Source organism: Ranitomeya variabilis, chromosome 3 (assembly GCF_051348905.1).
Source record: "Ranitomeya variabilis isolate aRanVar5 chromosome 3, aRanVar5.hap1, whole genome shotgun sequence".
Lineage (NCBI taxonomy): Eukaryota > Metazoa > Chordata > Amphibia > Anura > Dendrobatidae > Ranitomeya > Ranitomeya variabilis.
In genome coordinates this window covers 227,283,688-227,308,084 of record NC_135234.1, presented here as the reverse complement: position 1 = coordinate 227,308,084, position 24,397 = coordinate 227,283,688, and positions in this window count along the sequence as shown.

Below are 24,397 nucleotides of genomic sequence, written 5' to 3'. Positions count from 1 at the left end.
ACACTGGATGCTACAAACTATTTTAAAGTTAGGTCCCCTACTGTATGACACTAGGAACAGAAGAATTTGTTGTGGCCTTTGGATCAGGCCTCTATGACACACTAAATGCTGCAAACTATTTGAAAGTCAGGTCTCCTACTGTATGACACTAGGAACAGAAGAATTTTTGTGGCTTCTGTATAACGCCTCTATAACACACTAGATGCTACAAACTATTTTAAAGTCAGATCCCCTACTGTATGGCACTGGGAACAGAAGGATTTTTTGGTGGCCTTTGGATCAGGCCTCTATAACACACTATATGCTACGAACTATTTTAAAGTTAGGTCTAGTGATGAGCGAATGTGCTCGACACTATTCGGTACTCGCCCGAGTATCACTGTGCTCAGAGTACCTCGGCGAGTATTTCCGGAATTATTAGGAGGGAGCTCGGGTCTCCACTCTGCAATTCTGGCACTCTTTAGAGTGCCAATGACAATGCAGGGATTGGCTGCCATGCACTGTAATGCTGCAGCCATCTTTGTTGTGTTATTATAGCGATTGGCTGGCCGCACAGCATCATCAGGTCTATAAGAGACCTGGCGCCGCCCTGCTCGCCGCATTCTGCTCCAGCCTTAGGTAATGTAGTGAGAGCTGCTGCCGATATAAGGTCAGAATCGTCCTTTTAATAGTTAGTGTGGGTCTGCTAGTGTTCAGTCCACAAATCCTGAGAAACCAACAGTCCTTTTTAGGGTTAACTTGGGGGTCCAGAGATTGCAGCGCTTGGTAGGCAGGGGAGTCTATGTGCACATATCCACATCAGTGCAAGGCCTGCAGGCACTGTATGTGAGTACATAGATCTCACTGCACATCTCACAAAGCTCCATTAGGGTATGTTTCCACGTTCAGTTTTGCTTCAGGCTTTGGTCAGGACTTTATGCAGGTAAAATCCTGACCAAAACTGCACCTGAGGTCACTGGCAGGTCACCTGCGGTGTACCTGCGTGTTTTGCTCATAATAGCAACATGCTGCGTTTCGAAAAAATGCACCACGCATGCGTTTTCGCGGAAAAAATGCATGCGTTTTTAAACGCATAGTGGAGTCTGGATTTCATGAAATCCCATCCACTATGCTGTAACATCTGGACGCTGCGTTTTTGACGCTGCGGAAAAACGCAGCGTCAAAAACGCAGCGTTTCCTGAACGTGGAAACATACCCTTACTGTCTGCTGCTGCTGCTTGTTTAATATATAGCTAGCTGCAGTTATCTGTGGCCTTTTTTTTTTTCCTTTTTTGCAGATTATAGAGTTACATCCATATATATTTGGACAGAGACAACATTTTTAGAATTTTGATTATAGACATTACCACAATGAATTTTAAACAAAACAATTCAGATGCAGTTGAAGTTCAGACTTTCAGCTATCATTTAAGGGTATCCACATTAAAATTGGATGAAGGGTTTAGGAGTTTCAGGTCCTTAACATGTGCCACCCTGTTTTTAAAGGGACCAAAAGTAATTGGACAGATTAAATAATTTTAAATAAAATGTTCATTTTTAGAACTTGGTTCAAAACCCTTTGTTGGTAATGATTGCCTGAAGTCTTGAACTCATGGACATCACCAGATGCTGAGTTTCCTCCTTTTTGATGCACTGCCAGGCCTTCACTGCGGTGGTTTTCAGTTGCTGTTTGTTTGTGGGCCTTTCTGTCTGAAGTTCAGTCTTTAACAAGTGAAATGCATGCTCAATTGGGTTGAGATCAGGTGACTGCCTTTCAAGAATATTCCACTTCTTTGCTTTAATAAACTCCTGGGTTGCTTTGGCTTTATGTTTTGGGTCATTGTTCATCTGTAGTATGAAACGACGACCAATCAGTTTGGCTGCATTTGGCTGGATCTGAGCACACAGTATGTACCTGAATACCTCAGAATTCATTCGGCTGCTTCTGTCCTGTGTCACATCATCAATAAACACTAGTGACACAGTGCCACTGGCAGCCATGCATGCCCAAGCCATCACACTGCCTCCGCCGTGTTTTACAGATGATGTGGTATGCTTTGGATCATGAGCTGTACCACGCCTTCACCATACTTTTCTCTTTCCATCATTCTGGTAGAGGTTGATCTTGGTTTCATCTGTCCAAAGAATGTTCTTCCAGAACTGTGCTGGCTTATTTAGATGTTTTTTAGCAATGTCCAGTCTAACATTTTTATCCTTGATGCTTATGAGTGGCTTGCACCATGCAGTGAACCCTCTGTATTTACTTTCATGCAGTCTTCTCTTTATGGTAGATTTGGATATTGATATGCCTACCTTCTGGAGAGTGTTGTTCACTTGGACATTTCCTTTCCTTGCACATCCAGCTCCGGAGGCAGAAGAGTATGGGCAGTGCATGGGCGGAGACTGCGTGTCTGTGTGAGACAGTGGGGGGTCTGTGCGGGCCTGCCGGGGGTCTGTACGGGCCTCTCGGGGTTCTGTGCGGGCTGCCGGGCTTCTGTGCGGGCCTGCTGGGGGTCTGTACGGGCCTCTCAAGGGTCTTTGTGGGCTGCCGGGGGTCTGTGCGGCCTGCCAGGGGTCTGTATGGGCCTCTCGGGGGTCTTTGTGTCTGTGTGCAGGCATCGTCCGATGGGACTACAAGTCCCAACGGGCTATGCCTGCTACAATGGCAGTGATTGACACATTAGCCAATGATGGCACAGTAGTAGTCTGTTATGATCCTTAGTGGCTGAGGATCACGAATAGACCAGCAAGTGAATAAACTAAGGACAAGCTCTAGGGAGATGGTAACTGGACTGATCGCAAATCTGAACCTATCCAACACAACTAGAGGTAGCCGGTGAACGTGCCTAAAAAATTCCTGGACGTCTCGAGCCAGCCTGAGGAACTAGCTACCGGTAAAGAGAAGGAAAGACCTCGCTTGCCTCCAGAGAAATAATCCCCAAAGATATAGAAGCCCCCAACAAATATTAACGGTGAAGTAAGAAGAAGGCACATACGTAGGGATGAAATCAGATTCAGCAAAAGAGGCCCGCTAATACTAGAAAGCAGAAAATAGAGCAGGGGTCTATGCGATCAATAAAAAACCCTTACAAAATATCCATCCTGAGATTTCAAGAACCCACGCACCAACTAATGGTGTGTGGGGAGAAACTCAGTCCACTAGAGCATCCAGCAAGCGAGGGAATCACATTTTAGCAAGCTGGACAAGAAAACATGATAAACACTGCTGATCAAAAAATGAGCAAACAAAACTTAGCTTGTCCTGGATGGACTGGGAGCAAGGTAGTCAGAAGGAATCTGAGTAGCACTGATTACATCGACAGCCGGCAACAAGTGAAAGTAAAACAGAGCTATATAGGAACCTCCCAGAGGATAACGAACCAGCTGATAGCCAGAGACCAGCAGGATAACAAACAAAGCCACCAGGGGGAGCCCAAAGCAAAAGTCACACCATACCACAAGTGACCACAAGAGGGAGCCCGAAAACAGAGTTCACAACAGTACCCCCCCCTTAAGGAGGGGTCACCGAACCCTCATGAAAACCCCCAGGACGATCAGGATGAGCCACATGGAAGGCATGAACCAAATCGGCCGCATGAACATCAGAGGCGACAACCCAAGAATTATCCTCCTGACCATAGCCCTTCCACTTGACCAAATACTGGAGCCTCCGTCTAGAAACACGAGAATCCAAGATCTTCTCCACCACGTATTCCAATTCTCCCTCAACCAGCACCGGGGCAGGAGGCTCAACTGGAGGAACCACAGGTACCACATACCTCCGCAACAAAGACCTATGGAACACATTATGAATAGCAAATGATGCCGGGAGGTCCAGACGGAATGACACAGGGCCAAGGACTTCCAGAATCTTATAAGGACCGATAAACCGAGGCTTGAACTTAGGAGAGGAGACCTTCATAGGAACGAAGCGAGAAGGCAATCACACCAAGTCCCCAACGCGAAGTCGGGGACTCACACAGCGACGGCGGTTGGCAAAGAGCTGAGCCTTCTCTTGTGACAACTTCAAATTGTCCACCACATGATTCCAAATCTGATGCAACCTATCCACCACAACATCCACTCCAGGACAGTCAGAAGGCTCCACCTGACCCGAGGAAAAACGAGGATGAAACCCCGAATTACAAAAAAAAGGAGAAACCAAAGTAGCAGAACTAGACCGATTATTAAGGGCAAACTCGGCCAACGGTAAAAAAGTAACCCAGTCATCCTGGTCAGCAGAAACAAAACATCTTAAATAAGTCTCCAAGGTCTGATTAGTTCGCTCGGTTTGGCCATTCGTCTGAGGATGGAAGGCCGACGAAAAAGACAATTCAATGCCCAACTTAGCACAAAAGGTCCGCCAAAATCTAGACACAAACTGGGATCCTCTGTCAGAAACAATGTTCTCAGGAATCCCGTGCAAACGAACCACATTTTGAAAAAACAGTGGAACCAACTCGGAGGAGGAAGGCAACTTAGGCAAGGGCACCAAATGGACCATCTTAGAAAAACGATCACACACCACCCAGATGACAGACATTCTCTGAGAGACAGGGAGATCTGAAATAAAATCCATGGAAATGTGCGTCCAAGGCCTCTTTGGGACAGGCAAAGGTAACAGCAAACCACTGGCACGAGAACAGCAAGGCTTCGCCCGAGCACAAATTCCACAAGACTGCACAAAGGAACGCACATCCCGCGACAAGGAAGGCCACCAAAAAGACCTGGCCACCAAGTCTCTGGTACCAAATATTCCAGGATGGCCCGCCAACACCGAAGAATGAACCTCGGAGATGACTCTGTTGGTCCATCTATCCGGGACAAACAGTCTCTCCGGTGGACAGCGGTCAGGTCTATCCGCCTGAAACTCTTGCAGCACACGTCGCAAATCTGGGGAGATGGCAGACAAAATCACCCCTTCTCTAAGGATACCAGCCGGCTCTGAATCTCCAGGAGAGTCAGGCACAAAACTCCTAGAAAGAGCATCAGCCTTCACATTCTTTGAACCCGGCAGGTACGAGACCATGAAATCAAAACGAGAGAAAAACAATGACCAACGAGCCTGTCTGGGATTCAGCCGCTTGACCGACTTGAGATAAATCAAATTCTTGTGGTCAGTCAAGACCACCACACGATGTTTAGCTCCCTCGAGCCAATGTCGCCACTCCTCAAATGCCCACTTCATAGCCAACAGCTCCCGATTACCGACATCATAATTCCGCTCGGCAGGCAAAAATTTTCTTGAAAAGAAAGCACATGGCTTCATCACAGAGCCATCGGGGCTTCTCTGCGACAAAACAGCCCCCGCTCCAATCTCGGAAGCATCAACCTCCACCTGGAAGGGAAGTGAGACATCTGGCTGACATAAGACTGGAGCCGAAGAAAACCGACGCTTCAGCTCCCGAAAGGCCTCCACAGCCGCAGAAGACCAATTAGGCACATCAGAACCCTTCTTGGTCAAATCCGTCAAAGGCTTAACAACGCCAGAAAAATTAGCTATGAAGCGACGGTAAAAATTAGCAAAACCCAAGAACTTCTGAAGACTCTTAACAGATGTAGGCTGCGTCCAGTCATGAATAGCCTGAACCTTGACTGGGTCCATCTCAATAGTAGAAGGAGAAAAAATGAAACCCAAAAAAGAAATCTTCTGGACTCCAAAAAGACATTTTGAGCCCTTCACAAATAAAGCATTGTCACGTAGGACCTGAAAGACCATCCTGACCTGCTTAACATGAGACTCCCAATCATCCGAAAAAAACAGAATATCATCCAGATACACAATCATAAACTTATCCAGATATTCACGGAAGATGTCATGCATAAAGGACTGAAAGACTGAAGGAGCATTAGAAAGTCCAAAAGGCATCACCAAGTACTCAAAATGGCCTTCAGGCGTATTAAATGCAGTTTTCCATTCATCACCCTGTTTTATACGCACAAGGTTATACGCACCACGAAGATCTATCTTGGTGAACCAACTAGACCCCCTAATGCGAGCAAACAAATCAGTTAACAATGGCAAAGGATACTGAAATTTGACCGTGATTTTATTCAAAAGGCGATAATCAATACAGGGTCTCAGGGAACCATCCTTTTAAGCCACAAAAAAGAATCCTGCACCAAGAGGGGATGAGGACGGGCGAATATGTCCCCTCTCTAAAGACTCCTTTATATAACTCCGCATGGCAGCATGCTCCGGCACAGATAAATTGAAAAGTCGTCCCTTAGGAAATTTACTACCAGGAATCAAATTTATAGCACAATCACAGTCCCTATGAGGAGGTAGAGAATTGAGTTTGGGCTCCTCAAATACATCCTGGTAGTCTGACAAAAACGTAGGGACTTCAGAAGGAGTGGACGAAGCAATTGACACCACAGGAGCGTCACCATGAATTCCCTGACAACCCCAACTTGACACCGACATAGCTTTCCAATCCAGGACTGGATTATGAGTCTGCAACCATGGTAGACCCAACACGACGACATCATGCAAATTATGCAGTACAAGAAAGCGAATCACCTCCTGATGAACAGGAGTCATGCACATGGTCACTTGTGTCCAGTACTGAGGTCTATTCGTAGCCAATGGTGTAGAATCAATTCCCCTTAGTGGAATAGGGAATTTTAAAGGCTCCAAATCAAAACCACAGCGTCTGGCAAATGACCAATCCATCAGTCTCAGGGCGGCACCTGAATCTACAAAAGCATTAACCGGGTAAGATGACAGGGAACAAATCAGGGTAACAGACAAAATGAACTTAGGTTGTAAAGTACCAATGGTGACAGATTTATCAACCTTTTTTTTGCGTTTAAAGCATGCTGAGATAACATGAGCTGAGTCACCACAGTAAAAGCACAACCCATTTTGCCGTCTATAATTTTGCCGTTCACTTCTGGTTAGAATTCTGTCACATTGCATAGATTCAGGTGTCTGTTCAGAAGACACCGCCAAATGGTGCACAGGTTTGCGCTCCCGCAAACGCCGATCTATCTGAATGGCCAGAGTCATTGACTCATTCAGACCTGCAGGCGTAGGGAACCCCACCATGACATTCTTAATGGCTTCAGAAAGACCTTCTCTGAAATTTGCAGCCAAGGCACACTCATTCCACTGAGTAAGCACCAACCATTTCCGAAATTTCTGGCAGTACACCTTTGCTTCATCTTGCCCCTGCGAGAGGGCCAATAACGTTTTTTCAGCCTGGTTCTCAAGATTAGGTTCCTCATAGAGCAATCCAAGGGCTAGAAAAAATGCATCTACACAAAGCAATGCAGGATCCCCTGGCGCCAATGCGAAGGCCCAATCTTGGGGGTCACCACGCAAAAAGGAAATGATAATCTTAACTTGCTGAACGGCATCACCAGAGGAACGAGGTTTCAAAGAAAGAAACAACTTACAATTGTTCCTAAAATTCAGGAACCTAGATCTGTTGTGAATTTGGATTCTGGGCTCCCCCGGTGGCCGCTTGTGGAATTGGACTTGTCATCCTCTTTCCTGTTTCACCTGTTTCCATCAGTAGTGGGTGTCGCTATTTAAGCTCATTTCTCTGGTGGTTTCTTGCCGGTCAACAATGTTATCTGATGCCTCTCAGTGCTTGTTCCTGCTTCTGACAACTACTAGATAAGTTGGACTTTTGTCCATGTTTCGTTTTGCCTATTTGTTCCAGTTCACAGCTGAAGTTTTGTTACTGTGTCTGGAAAGCTCTCGTTGATCAGGGATTGCTACTCTGGTGTTATGAGTTAATGCCAGAGTTTAAGGTAATCTCTGGATGGTGTTTTGTTAGTGTTTTTCTGCTGACCATGAAAGTATACTATCTGTCTTCTGCTATCTAGTAAGCGGACCTCAAATTTGCTAAGACTATTTTCCTGCTGCGTTTGTTGTTTCATCTGAACTCACCGTCATTATATGTGGGGGGCTACTGTCTTCTTTGGAATATTTCTCTAGAGGTGAGCCAGGTCTTATATTTCCCTCTGCTAGCTATTTAGGTCTTAGGCCAGAGCTGGGCATCTAGCAATAAATAGGAAATGCTACCTGGCTATTTCTAGTTGCGCGGCAGGCTTAGTTCATGGTCAGTATAGTTCCATCTTCCGAGAGCTTGTCCCTCTATAGGCTTGCTATGATCTCTGCCTGCAGAGATCATGACAGTTTGACCGGCCCATAAAGTGTTAAAGACCCAGGTTGAGAAAGGAGAGTTATAAGAAGTCTGCTGGAATTGTTTTTTTTTTTTTTTTTTTTTCCTCCAGTTTGCCTTGCTGCAGTCTTTTTTCTCTCTCTCCTCCTAATCTCTGTATGGCTCTGTGTGCACCTGACAATAATGGATCTTCAGAGTGTAACTGCGGGTTTGAATAATCTCATCACGAAAGTACAAAATTTACAAGATTTTGTGGTACATGCTCCAGTATCTGAGCCGAGAATTCCTTTGCCGGAGTTCTTCACAGGGAATAGAGCTAGCTTCCAGAATTTCCGAAATAATTGTAAGCTTTATTTGTCCCTGAAGTCTCGTTCAGCTGGAGACCCTGCTCAGCAGGTTAGGATTGTGATTTCCTTGCTCAGGGGTGACCCTCAAGATTGGGCCTTCTCATTGCCAGCAGGGGATCCTGCGTTGCGCGATGTGGATGCGTTTTTTCTGGCCTTGGGCTTGCTTTATGAGGAACCTCATTTGGAACTTCAGGCAGAAAAAACTTTGATGGCACTATCTCAGGGGCAAGACGAAGCTGAGGTTTACTGCCAAAAATTCCGTAAATGGTCTGTGCTTACTCAGTGGAATGAGTGCGCCTTGGCGGCAACTTTCAGAGAAGGTCTCTCTGATGCCGTTAAGGATGTTATGGTGGGGTTCCCTGTGCCTGCAGGTCTGAATGAGTCCATGACAATGGCTATTCAGATTGATAGGCGTCTGCGGGAGCGCAAACCGGTGCACCATCTGGCGGTGTCTATGGAAAAGACGCCAGAAAGTATGCAGTGTGATAGAATTCTGTCCAGGAGCGAGCGACAGAATTTTAGACGGAAGAATGGATTGTGCTTCTATTGTGGGGATTCTACTCATGTTATATCAGCATGCTCTAGGCGTACAAAGAAGCTTGATAAGTCTGTTTCCATTGGCACCATTCAGTCTAAGTTTATTTTGTCTGTAACCCTGATTTGCTCTTTGTCATCCATTGCCACGGACGCCTATGTTGACTCTGGCGCCGCTCTGAGTCTTATGGATTGGTCCTTTGCCAATCGTTGTGGTTTTGATTTAGAGCCTTTGGAGACTCTTATTCCTCTGAAGGGGATTGACTCCACCCCATTGGCTAATAATAAACCACAATACTGGACACAAGTAACCATGCGTATCAATCCGGATCACCAGGAGATTATTCGTTTCCTGGTGCTGTATAATTTACATGACGATTTGGTGCTGGGATTGCCATGGTTGCAGTCTCACAATCCAGTCTTGGACTGGAGAGCAATGTCTGTGTTGAGCTGGGGATGTAAGGGTATTCATGGGGACTTACCTTTGGTTTCTATTTCGTCGTCCATTCCCTCTGAAGTCCCTGAGTTCCTCTCAGATTATCAAGACGTCTTTGACGAACCCAAGCTTGGGTCGTTACCTCCGCACCGTGAGTGCGATTGTGCCATAGATTTGATACCGGGTTGCAAATATCCAAAGGGTCGTTTGTTTAATCTGTCTGTGCCGGAACATGCTGCTATGCGGGAATATATAAAGGAGTCTTTGGAAAAGGGACATATTCGTCCATCTTCTTCTCCCTTGGGAGCTGGGTTTTTCTTTGTCTCAAAAAAGGACGGCTCTTTGAGACCATGTATTGATTATCGGCTTCTGAATAAGATCACTGTTAAGTACCAATACCCATTGCCATTGCTTACTGATTTGTTTGCTCGTATAGAGGGTGCTAAGTGGTTCTCTAAAATTGATCTTCGTGGGGCGTATAATTTGGTGCGGATCAGGCAGGGGGATGAGTGGAAGACCGCATTTAATACGCCCGAGGGCCACTTTGAGTATTTGGTCATGCCTTTTGGTCTTTCTAATGCCCCTTCAGTCTTCCAGTCTTTTATGCATGATATTTTCCGCGATTTTCTGGATAAATTTATGATAATATATCTGGATGATATTCTGATTTTTTCTGATGACTGGGACTCTCATGTCCAGCAGGTCAGGAGAGTTTTTCAGGTTCTGCGGTCTAATTCTTTATGTGTGAAGGGGTCTAAGTGCGTTTTTGGGGTCCAGAAAATTTCCTTTTTGGGGTATATTTTTTCTCCCTCTTCCATTGAGATGGATCCCGTCAAGGTGCAAGCTATTTGTGACTGGACTCAGCCCTCCTCTCTTAAGGGTCTTCAGAGATTTTTGGGCTTTGCCAACTTTTACCGCCGATTTATTGCTGGTTTTTCGGATGTCGTTAAACCACTGACTGATTTGACCAGACATGGCGCTGATGTTGCTAATTGGTCCCCTCATGCTGTAGAGGCCTTTCAGGAGCTTAAGCACCGTTTTGCCTCTGCCCCTGTGTTACGTCAGCCTGATGTGAATCTGCCTTTTCAGGTTGAGGTTGACGCTTCGGAGATCGGAGCTGGGGCAGTGTTGTCGCAGAAAGGTTCCGACTGCTCCGTCATTAGGCCTTGTGCCTTCTTTTCTCGCAAATTTTCGCCCGCAGAGCGGAATTATGATGTTGGGAATAGGGAGCTTTTGGCCATGAAGTGGGCGTTTGAGGAGTGGCGCCATTGGCTAGAGGGGGCTAAGCATCGGGTGGTGGTATTGACTGACCACAAAAATTTGATTTATCTTGAGACTGCCAGGCGCCTGAATCCTAGACAGGCGCGCTGGTCTTTATTTTTTTCTCGCTTTAATTTTGTGGTGTCATACCTACCGGGTTCTAAGAATGTTAAGGCAGATGCCCTTTCTAGGAGTTTTGACCCGGACTCTCCTGGTAATGCTGAACCCACAGGTATCCTTAGGGAGGGAGTAATTTTGTCGGCCGTTTCTCCTGATCTGCGGCGGTCCTTGCAAGAGTTTCAGGCGGATAGACCGGATCGTTGTCCGCCTGATAGACTGTTTGTTCCGGATGATTGGACCAGTAGAGTCATCTCTGAGGTACATTCTTCTGCATTGGCAGGTCATCCCGGAATTTTTGGTACCAGGGATTTGGTGGCAAGATCCTTCTGGTGGCCTTCCCTGTCACGAGATGTGCGAGTCTTTGTGCAGTCATGTGACATTTGTGCTCGGGCCAAGTCTTGTAGTTCTCGGGCTAGCGGACTGCTGTTGCCCTTGCCTATTCCTAAGAGGCCTTGGACACACATCTCGATGGATTTTATTTCAGATCTGCCTGTTTCCCAGAAGATGTCTGTCATCTGGGTGGTCTGTGACCGTTTCTCTAAAATGGTCCATTTGGTTCCTCTGCCCAAGTTGCCTTCTTCTTCTGAGTTGGTTCCTCTGTTTTTTCAGAATGTTGTCCGATTGCACGGTATTCCTGAGAATATTGTTTCTGACAGAGGTACCCAATTTGTGTCTAGATTTTGGCGGGCATTCTGTGCTAGGATGGGCATAGATTTGTCTTTTTCATCTGCTTTTCACCCTCAGACTAATGGCCAGACCGAGCGGACTAATCAGACCCTGGAGACATATCTGAGGTGTTTTGTCTCTGCTGACCAGGATGATTGGGTTGCTTTTTTGCCATTGGCAGAGTTCGCCCTCAATAATCGGGCCAGCTCTTCCACCTTGGTGTCCCCGTTTTTCTGTAATTCGGGGTTTCACCCTCGATTTTCCTCCGGTCAGGTGGAATCCTCGGATTGTCCTGGAGTGGATGCGGTGGTGGAGAGATTGCATCACATCTGGGGGCAGGTTATGGACAATTTGAAGTTGTCCCAGGAGAAGACTCAGCGTTTTGCCAACCGTCATCGTCGTGTTGGTTCTCGGCTTTGTGTTGGAGATTTGGTGTGGTTGTCTTCTCGTTTTGTCCCTATGAGGGTCTCTTCTCCTAAGTTTAAACCTCGGTTCATCGGCCCTTATAGAATATTGGAGATTCTTAATCCTGTTTCTTTCCGTTTGGACCTCCCTGCGTCCTTTTCCATTCATAACGTTTTTCATCGGTCGTTATTGCGCAGGTATGAGGTACCTGTTGTACCTTCAGTTGAGCCTCCTGCTCCGGTGTTGGTTGAGGGTGAGTTGGAGTACGTTGTGGAGAAAATTTTGGACTCTCGTGTTTCCAGACGGAGACTCCAGTATCTGGTCAATTGGAAGGGTTACGGCCAGGAGGATAATTCTTGGGTCAATGCATCTGATGTTCATGCTTCTGATCTTGTTCGTGCCTTCCATAGGGCTCATCCTGGTCGCCCTGGTGGATCTGGTGAGGGTTCGGTGCCCCCTCCTTGAGGGGGGGGTACTGTTGTGAATTTGGATTCTGGGCTCCCCCGGTGGCCGCTTGTGGAATTGGACTTGTCATCCTCTTTCCTGTTTCACCTGTTTCCATCAGTAGTGGGTGTCGCTATTTAAGCTCATTTCTCTGGTGGTTTCTTGCCGGTCAACAATGTTATCTGATGCCTCTCAGTGCTTGTTCCTGCTTCTGACAACTACTAGATAAGTTGGACTTTTGTCCATGTTTCGTTTTGCCTATTTGTTCCAGTTCACAGCTGAAGTTTTGTTACTGTGTCTGGAAAGCTCTCGTTGATCAGGGATTGCTACTCTGGTGTTATGAGTTAATGCCAGAGTTTAAGGTAATCTCTGGATGGTGTTTTGTTAGTGTTTTTCTGCTGACCATGAAAGTATACTATCTGTCTTCTGCTATCTAGTAAGCGGACCTCAAATTTGCTAAGACTATTTTCCTGCTGCGTTTGTTGTTTCATCTGAACTCACCGTCATTATATGTGGGGGGCTACTGTCTTCTTTGGAATATTTCTCTAGAGGTGAGCCAGGTCTTATATTTCCCTCTGCTAGCTATTTAGGTCTTAGGCCAGAGCTGGGCATCTAGCAATAAATAGGAAATGCTACCTGGCTATTTCTAGTTGCGCGGCAGGCTTAGTTCATGGTCAGTATAGTTCCATCTTCCGAGAGCTTGTCCCTCTATAGGCTTGCTATGATCTCTGCCTGCAGAGATCATGACATAGATCTATCTCCAGAAAACAACTCCAGAATAGGTATTCTAGGCTCTGACATAGGACTGTGAACAACAAAATCCTGAATACTTTGAACCCTAGCAGCAAGATGATCCAGACTGGCAGCCAAGCTCTGGACATCCATGTCAGCAGCTGAACTCAGAGCCACACCAAGATTAAGAGGAGGAGAGAAGCTAGCCACAGCAGCTAGACACACGGCAAAAAAAAAAAAAAAAAAATTCTCAAGGCTTCTTTTCTCCTGCTTCTGCCATGCAATTAACACTTTATAGGCCGGCTGTACTGTTATGATCCTTAGTGGCTGAGGATCACGAATAGACCAGCAAGTGAATAAACTAAGGACAAGCTCTAGGGAGATGGTAACTGGACTGATCGCAAATCTGAACCTATCCAACACAACTAGAGGTAGCCGGTGAACGTGCCTAAAAAATTCCTGGACGTCTCGAGCCAGCCTGAGGAACTAGCTACTCCTAAAGAGAAAGAAAGACCTCGCTTGCCTCCAGAGAAATAATCCCCAAAGATATAGAAGCCCCCAACAAATATTAACGGTGAAGTAAGAAGAAGGCACATACGTAGGGATGAAATCAGATTCAGCAAAAGAGGCCCGCTAATACTAGAAAGCAGAAAATAGAGCAGGGGTCTATGCGATCAATAAAAAACCCTTACAAAATATCCATCCTGAGATTTCAAGAACCCACGCACCAACTAATGGTGTGTGGGGAGAAACTCAGTCCACTAGAGCATCCAGCAAGCGAGGGAATCACATTTTAGCAAGCTGGACAAGAAAACATGATAAACACTGCTGATCAAAAAATGAGCAAACAAAACTTAGCTTGTCCTGGATGGACTGGGAGCAAGGTAGTCAGAAGGAATCTGAGTAGCACTGATTACATCGACAGCCGGCAACAAGTGAAAGTAAAACAGAGCTATATAGGAACCTCCCAGAGGATAACGAACCAGCTGATAGCCAGAGACCAGCAGGATAACAAACAAAGCCACCAGGGGGAGCCCAAAGCAAAAGTCACACCATACCACAAGTGACCACAAGAGGGAGCCCGAAAACAGAGTTCACAACAGTAGTCCCATTATCCGGCTAATCTGTTGCATGTAAAAAAAACCCACAAACATACATACTACATACATACAACATACTACATACATACATACAACATACATACAACATACTATATACTACATACATACATAGATACAACATACATACATACAACATACTACATACATACTTCATACATACATACTACATACTACATACATACTACATACATGCATACAACATACTGCATACATACTACATACATACTACATATGTACATACTACATACATACTACATACATACATACATACATACTACATACAGTACAGACCAAAAGTTTGGACACACCTTCTCATTTAAAGATTTTTCTGTATTTTCATGACTATGAAAATTGTAAATTTACACTGAAGGCATCAAAACTATAAATTAACACATGTGGAATTATATACTTACCAAAAAAGTGTGAAACAACTGAAAATAGGTCTTATATTCTAAAAACAAAAAACACTGGCGCTCCTAAATGAAAATTTATTGAGGAAAGACAGGTAGTCCTTTGTGTAGAATGCTGCTGGTGATTGGCACAGGTTCTGTGTACACCTGTCAAAAAAAAGTGGGTTACTAGTAGGAGTAATATTCACCTGCGCTAACTACAATAGGGTGAAAATGTGGAAATCAGATATGGGTTAGAAATATGGGTTAAAAACCACTTACAATTTGCTAATGTTGGAAAAGGTATGGATAGACTCCGGATCTTGTTTGATGCCTGTTGCGAGTGGCGTAATCATTTATTGGTGCCAATATGGGTACTGTGCTGTTTGCAGATGCTCAGGTGTTTGAGGATGCTCAAACAGGATCCGGAGTCTATCCATACCTTTTCCGACATTAGCAAATTGTAAGTGGTTTTTAACCCATATTTCTAACCCATATCTGATTTCCACATTTTCACCCTATTGTAGTTAGCACAGGTGAATAGTACTCCTACTAGTAACCCACAGGTCTTATATTCTAGGTTCTTCAAAGTAGCCACCTTTTGCTTTGATGACTGCTTTGCACACTCTTGGCATTCTCTTGATGAGCTTCAAGAGGTAGTCACTGGAAATGGTCTTCCAACAATCTTGAAGGAGTTCCCAGAGATGCTTAGCACTTGTTGGCCCTTTTGCCTACTCTCTATGGTCCAGCTCACCCCAAACCATCTCGATTGGGTTCAGGTCTGGTGACTGTGGAGGCCAGTTCATCTGGCGTAGCACCCCATCACTCTCCTTCTTGGTCAAATAGCCCTTACATAGCATGGAGGTGTGTTTGGGGTCATTGGCCTGTTGAAAAATAAATGATTGTCCAACTAAACACAAACCGGATGGAATAGCATGCCTTCAATTTTGTATAAATCCCAAAAAGTGTCACCAGTAAAGTACCCCATACCATCACACCTCCTCCTCCATGCTTCACGGTGGGAACCAGGAATGTAGAGTCCATCCGTTCACCTTTTCTGCGTCACACAAAGACACGGTGGTTGGAACTAAAGATCTCAAATTTGGACTCATCAGACCAAAGCACAGATTTTCACTGGTCTAATGTCCATTCCTTGTGTTCTTTAGCCCAAACAAGTCTCTTCTGCTTGTTGCCTGTCCTTAGCAGTGGTTTCCTAGCAGCTATTTTACCATTAAGGCCTTCTGCACAAAGTCTCCTCTTAACAGTTGTTGCAGAGATGTGTCTGCTGCTAGAACTCTGTGTGACATTGACCTGGTCTCTAATCTGAGCTGCTGATAACCTGAGAATTCTGAGGCTGGGGACTCGGATAAACTTATCCTCCGAAGCAGAGGTAACTCTTGGTCTTCCTTTCCCGGGGCGGTCCTCATGTGAGCCAGTTTCTTTGCAGTGTTTGATGGTTTTTGCAACTGCACTTGGGGACACTTTCAAAGTTTTCCCAATTTTTCGGACTGACTGACCTTCATTTCTTAAAGTAATGATGGCCACTCGTTTTTCTTAACTTAGCTGCTTTTTTCTTGCCATAATACAAATTCTAACAGTTTATTCAGTAGGACTATCAGCTGTGTATCTACCAGACTTCTGCTCAACACAACTGCTGGTCCCAAACCCATTTATAGGGCAAGAAATCAAACTTATTAAACCTGAGAGGGCACACCTGTGCAGTGAAAACCATTCCGGGTGACTACCTCTTGAAGCTCATCAAGAGAATGCCAAGAGTGTGCAAAGCAGTCATCAAAGCAAAAGGTGGCTACTTTGAAGAACCTAGAATATAAGACATATTTTCAGTTGTTTCACACTTTTTTGTTAAGTATATAATTCCACGTTTTCATTCATAGTTTTGATGCCTTCAGTGTGAATTTACAATTTTCATAGTCATGAAAATACAGAAAAATCTTTAAATGAGAAGGTGTGTCCAAACTTTTGGTCTGTACTGTACATATATACAACATACATACAACATACTACATACGTACTACATACATACATACTACATACATACAACATACATACAACATACCACATACATGCAACATACATACAACATGCAACATACATACAACATACATACTACATACATACTGCATACATACTACATACATACAACATACTACATACATACTACATACATACTACATCTACATACATACTACACTATGTTCCAAATTATTATGCAAATTACATTTTTATCAGATTTTCCTAAATGGTCGGTGCAAATGACAGTCAGTCCAATAAAAGTCACCACCTGTTAGATTATACATCGAATTTTATTGAAAAAACCTCCCAATGATAACAGTATAATCTCCAAAATGAAGAAAAACTCAAAATGCACTGTTCCAAATTATTATGCACAGTAGAATTTCTAAACATTTGATATGTTTTAAAGAACTGAAAAAGCTCATTTGTGAAATTTGCAGCATTAGGAGGTCACATTCACTGAACAAAAAAGCTATTTAACGCCAAAACATCCCAACAGGCCAAGTTACATGTTAACATAGGACCCTTCTTTGATGTCACCTTCACAATTCTTGCATCCATTGAACTTGTGAGTTTTTGGAGAGTTTCTGCTTGTATTTCTTTGCATGAAGTTGGAATAGCCTCCCAGAGCTGCTGTTTGGATGTGAACTGCCTCCCACCCTCATAGATCTTTTGCTTGATGATCCTCTAAAGGTTCTCTGTAGGGTTGAGGTCAGGGGAAGACGGTGGCCACACCATGAGTTTATCTCCTATTATGCCCATAGCAGCCAATGAGGTATTCTTTGCAGCATGAGATGGGCATTGTCAGCATGAAGATGATTTTGCTCCTGAAGGCACGTTTCTGCTTTTTAGACCATAGAAGAAAGTTGTCAGTCAGAAACTCTATATACTTTGCAGAGGTCATTTTCACACCTTTAGGAACCTTAAAGGGCCTTACCAGCTGTTTCCCATGATTCTGGCCCAAAACATGACTCCTCCACCTCCTCGCTGACATTGCAGCCTTGTTGAGACATGGCGGCCATCCACCAACCATCCACTACTCCATTCATCTGGACCATCCAGGGTTGCTCAACACTTATCAGTAAACAAGACTGTTTGGAAATTAGTCTTCATGTATGTGTGGGCCCAATACAATCATTTCTGCTTGTGAACACTGTTTAAGGGTGGCCGAATAGTAGGTTTTTGCACCACAGCAAGCCTATGAAGGAGCCTACACCTTGAGGTTCGAGGGACTCCAGAGGCACCAGCAGCTACAAATATCTGTTTGCTGCTTTGTAATGGCTTTTTAGCAGCTGCTCTCTTAATCCTATGAACTTGCCTGGCAGAAATCTTCCTCATTATGCCTTTATCAGCACAAACACATCTGTGCTCAGATACAGCCACAAATCTCTTAACAGTACGATGATCACGCTTATGTTTTTGGAAAATTTCTAATGTTTTCATCCCTTCACCAAGGCATTGCACTATTTGATGCTTTTCAGCAGCAGAGAGATCCTTTTTCTTTCCCATGTTACTTGAAAACTGTGACCTGCTTAATAATGTGGAACATCATTTTTAAGTAGTTTTCCTTTAATTAGAATCACCTGGAAAACCAATTATCACATGTGTTTAAGATTGATTTCAGTGATCCATTGAGCCCTGAGACACAATACCATCCACAAATTTATTTGAAAAACAAAACAATTAAATCTTTATGACACTTAAATCCAATTTGCATAATAATTTGGAACACAGTGTACATACAATACATTCATACATTACATACAATACATACATATAGACATACAGTACATATAACATAGAGCACATGCTCACCATCACTTGTCACTTTGTTCCCCGAAGCCAGTGTCATCTGTAAAAAATATTAAAATAACAAACAAACAATATACTCCCTGATTTGTAGAAATCCACGAGTGTCCCACGACGATCTCCTGTGGAGAACAGCAGCATCAGCTGATGCGACCGCTCTTTAGGGGCTCCAGGAATACAATGACGGGAGGAAGGTATCCTTCCGCACTGTATTCCTCCAACGCTGTAAAAAAAAATAGTCCCTAGGCTCACTTTTGGCATTGCTGTGTGAGAAAGTTCCCATGCAGCTTTTGCCATAAAGTGAGACCAGTGAACTATAGTAACCTCTCAGTCATGCACTGCAGGAGCCATTGTCTCCTGTCAGTGTGTCACTGAAGGTCCTATAGAGCAGTGACATCACCCGATGTCACTGTTCTATAGGAGAGATCGTCGTGGGACACTCGTTATTAATTGGACTACGGCGGACAGCTAGTATACGTTTTATTATTTTACATTTTTTTGCAGGCGCTGAAGTATGGGAAGTATGGTTAAATTAGGAATATTAAAATACTTTTTTCTGGCTGTGTCTATTTTTTTAAACTCTTTCACTACTGTAGGATTAATAATGGATAGGCGTCTTATTGATGCCTCTCCATTATTTACTCGGCTCAATGTCACTTTACAATAGCAAGGTGAAATTAACCCCTTATTACCCCATATCCCACCGCTACACGGGAGTGGGAAGAGAGGGGCTAAGTGATGGAATTGGTGCATCTTACAGATGCGCCATTTCTGGGACGGCTGCGGACTGTTATTTGTAGCCGGGGGGGCCAATATCCATGGCCCCTCTCTAGGCTATGAATATCAGCCGGCAGCTGTCTGCATAGCCTTTCTGGCTATAAAATATAGGGGGACCCTACTTCATTTCTTTGGGGGGTCCCCCTATTTTAATAGCCAGGACAGGCTACGCAGACAGCTGCGGACTGATATTCATAGCCTGGAAGGGGCCATGGGTATTACCCCCTTCCCAGGCTACAAATATTGGACCCGGACGTCGGTTTTCCCCCTCTGACGCAGAAAATTGCGCAGGAGGCCACGTCGTTTTTTTTCCCATTTTTTTCTTTATGTTCATTTATCAACATCAGCCTATCTATGGATGTATATAAAACAGATGTCAGACAAATAATAAACATATGGCGACTCAATCACATATTCTTGAAGACAGGAGAAAAAATGAGTCAAAATTAGCCCAAATTGATATAAAGAAGGTTTATAATTTATTGATTTTTAGACAATAGTAGCTAAAACATACATAAATCATATAATTAATGATGATAAATAGGATTGTGCACAGTGATCAATCCCTGGGTGCAACCAAAGATCCAGGTATGCAGATAGGACAACAGGTATATCCAATCTTACTTAGGGTTATCCAATATTGTCCCCTATACCATAAAGTTCACATCTAGCACATGGTGTAAATATCCATACTTAAAAGGCTATGCAAGTTAAAGCCATAGAGCACCATGCGCCCGGTCCATACTGACCATGACATATCCAAAAGGAAAAAGGGTAAGGGGAATGGACATGTTATTTACCCATATTCAGCAAAGTGCCTAGTCTGCATCCTGGTACCGTACCCCAACGCGCGTTTCGCGTTCACCGTGTTGCCGCTTCCTCAGGGGGCGTCGTTTTTTTTCCTGTTTTTTTCTTTATGTTCATTTATCAGCATCGGCTTATCTATGGATGTATCTATCTATAGATATATCTATAGATACATAGATGTTTCTACCCATATATCTATCTGGCTAATTTCACACATCAGGTTTTTGCCGTCAGGCACAATCCGGCGAGTTTAGAAAAAAAAGATCCGTTTTTTTCTGCTGGATCCGTTTTTTTCTCATAGGGTTGTATTAGCTCCGGATTGCGCCTGATGGCCTCATGTTTCATACGTTTTTTGCCGGATCCATCAAAAAAGCGGCTTCCGCCGGATGGAAAACACATACAGAGGAACGTTTTTCTGTCCGGCGAAAAAACACACAGCGACGGATTCAGCAAAGAATGTATGAAACTGAGATGTGAAATGATGAATCCGGCCTCCAAATCCATTTGCATGTTTCCATTCAAATCATGCACATTTTCCGTTTATTTATTTATTTCCAAAAACTGCATCAAAACCGTGCAAAAACCGCACCAAAACTGCACCAAAACTGCTTCAAAAACTGCATCATAACTGCACCAAAAACTGCTCCAAAACTGCATCAAAAACCGCACCAAAAACTGCATCAAAATGCACCACTTTTTGATGCATGTTTTGATGCAGTTTTGGTGCAGTTTTGATGCAATTCTTGGTACGGTTTTTGATGCAGTTTTTGAAGCAGTTTTGAAGCAGTTTTGGTGCAGTTTTGATGCAGTGTTTGGTGCAGTTATGATGCAGCTTTTTAAGCAGTTTTGAAGCAGTTTTTATGCAGTTTTTGGTGCAGTTTTGATGCAGTTTTTGTTGTGCTTTTTGTGCGGTTTTGATGCAGCTTTTGGAAATAAATAAACAAACGGAAAATGTGCCAAAACTGCATCAAAAACGCATCAAAACGATTCATCATTTCACATCTCAGTTTCATACGTTTTTCGCCGGATCTGTCGCTGTGCGTTTTTTCGCTGGACAGAAAAACTGTTCCTCTGTATGTGTTTTCCGTCCGGCGGAAACTGCTTTTTTTGATGGATCTGGCAAAAAACGAATGAAACGTGAGGCCATCAGGCTCAATCCGGCGCTAATACAACTCTATGAGAAAAAACGGATCCAGCAGAAAAAAAAAAACAGATCATTTTTTTTTCAAAACTTGCCGGATTGTGCCTGACGGCAAAAATCTGATGTGTGAAATTAGCCAGGTAGATATATGGATAGAAACATCTATGTGTCTATAGATATATCAATAGATAGATACATCCATAGATAAGCCGATGCTGATAAATGAACATAAAGAAAAAAACAGGAAAAAAAACGACGTTGGCCCCTGCGCAATTTTCTGCGCCAGAGGGGGAAAGCCGATGGCCGGGGCCAATATTTGTAGCCTGAGAAGGTGGTAATACCCATGGCCCCTCCCAGGCTATGAATATCAGCCTGCAGCTGTCTGCGTAGCCTTTACTGGCTAATAAAATAGGGGGACCCCCAAAAAATGATGTGGGGTCCCCCTATATTTTATAGCCAGAAGGGCTACGCAGACAGCTGCGGGCTGATAATCATAGCCTAGAGAGGGACCATGGAAATTGGCCCCCCGGGCTACAAATACCAGTCCGCAGCCACCCCAGAAATAGCGCATCTGTAAGATGCGCCAATTCCGGCACTTAGCCCCTCTCTTCCCACTCCCGTGTAGCGGTGGGATGTGGGGTAATAAGGGGGTGACATTACGCCGGGTTAATAATGGAGAGGCGTCAATAAGATGCCTATCCATTATTAATCCTACAGTAGTGAAAGAGTTAAAAAAAAAAATAAAGACACAGCCAGAAAAAAGTATTTTAATATTCTTAATTTAACCATACTTACCATACTTCAGCGCCAGCAAAAAACATAAAATAATAAAACGTATACTACCTGTCCGCCGTAGTCCAATTAATAATGAGTGTCCCACGACGATCTCCCCTATAGAACAGTGACATTGGGTGATGACACTGCTCTATAGGACGTTCAGTGACATACTGACAGGAGACAATGGCTCCTGCAGTGCATCACTGAAAGATTACTATAGTTCACTGATCTCACTTTTTGGCAAAAGCTGCATGGGAACTTTCTCACACAATGCCAAAAGTGAGACTAGGGACTATTTTGTTTACAGCGGCGGAGGAGTACAGTGCGGAAGGATACCTTCCTCCCGTCATTGTATTCCTGGAGCCCCTAGAGAGCGGTCGCATCAGCTAATGCTGCTGTTCTCCACGGGAAATCATAGTGGGACACTCTTGGATTTCTGCGGATTAGGGAGTATATTGTTGTTTGTTATTTTAATATTTTTTACAGATGACACTGGCTTCGGGGAACAAAGTGACAAGTGATGGTGAGTATGTACTCTATGTTATGTGTACTGTATGTCTATATGTATGTATTGTATGTAATGTATGAATGTATTGTATGTTGTATGTATGTAGTATGTATGTTGTATGTATGTAGTATGTTTGCATGTATGTAGTATGTATGTTGCATGTATGTAGTGTGTATGTAGTATTTTGTATGTATGTTGTATGTGGTATGTATGTATGTTGAATGTATGTTGTATGCATGTAGTATGTTGTATGTATGTATATATGTATGTTGCGTGTATGTAGTATGTACACTGTGTTCCAAATTATTATGCAGAAAGAGTTTAGGAGTGATAAGGTTGGAATTTTTTTGTTTGTCATTTAAACTCATTGATGGTGATGTGTGCCATGGCTCTTTATATCACTGAAAGCAATTGCAGGTACCTGTGCAAATTAGTTTGGCAGGTGTGTCCAAATAAAGGCAAGACTGCTTAAGAAGGCTGTTCCACATTATTAAGCAGACTACATTTTTTGCCAAAATGGGAAAGAAAAAGGATGTGTCGGCTGCTGAGAAGCAACAAATTGTGGAGTATTTAGGTCAAGGCATGACTACAATCTACATTGCCAAGACACTTCATCGTGATCATCGCGCAATCAAGAAGTATGTAGCTGATTCCCAGCACACACGTGTGCGTGCTGATAAGGAAAAATTGAGGGCTCTTTCCAACAGGCAATTGTGTAAGGTTAAAAGAGCAGCTGCAAAAATGCCTTGTCATAGCAGCAGACAAGTTTTTGAAGCTGCTGGTGCCTCCAACGTCCCCAAAACAAAAAGATGCAGGGTCCTTCAGAGGTGCATAAGCCATCCTGTCGACCAACTCTATCCACTGCACACAAGCAGAAATGGCTCCAGTGGGCCAAACGATACATGAAGACTGACTTCCAAACAGTTTTGCTCACCGATGATTGCCGTGCAACGCTCGATTGTCCAGATGGATGGAGTGGAGGATGGCTGGTTGATGGACACCCCATGAAAACACGGCTAAGGCGCCAACAAGGAGGAGGCGGAGTAATGTTTTGGGCTGTAATCATGGGGAGAGAGATTGTCGGCCCCTTTATGATCCCTGAAGGGGTAAAGATGAACTCCGTAATCTATGTGGAGTTTCTAAAACAAAACTTCCTGCCATGGTTCAAGAGGAAGAACCGTGCTTTCCGCAGCAAGATCATTTTCATGCATGATAATGCACCGTCTCATACTGCAAAAAACACATCTGCATCTCTGGCTGCTATGGGCATAAAAGAGGACAAACTTATGGTGTGGCCACCATCTTCCCCTGACCTCAACCCCATTGAGAACCTCTAGAGCCTCATCAAAAGGAGTGTCTATGATGGCGGGAGGCAGTTCACATCTAAGCAACAGCTCTGGGAGGGTATTCTGTCCATATGCAAAACAATTGAAGCAGAAACCATCCAAAAACTGACAAATTGAATGAACGAGAGAGTTCAGAAGCTTCTTTGGAACAAGGGGTCCTATGTGCAAATGTAACATCACCTAGAATAAAGTTTTCACTTGAAAACTGTTTGATTTCATTTTGTAATAAGCTGATAATGCTTATAACTTCACAATTGACCATTTTTTTTGTTCAAAATAAAAAAAAGGTTGAAAACTCTGCTGTGCATAATAATTTGGAACATGCATTTTGAGTGTTTTTTTATTTTTTTAAAAGATACTGTTTTCATAGGCAGTTTGTTCCAAAACATTGCAATTATACTAGAATAGTAGATGACTGGAAAATAACAATGACTGCAATTCAGATAGGTAATTTGGAGAAAATATGAGGAAATATGATTTGCATAATAATTTGGAACACAGTGTATGTAGTATGCATGTTCTACTGTATGTATGTTGTATGTATGTAGTATGTATGTTGTATGTATGTGTTTTTTCTTTTACATTCAACACATTGGCCAGATGATGGGACTACTACTGTAGCAGCATTCT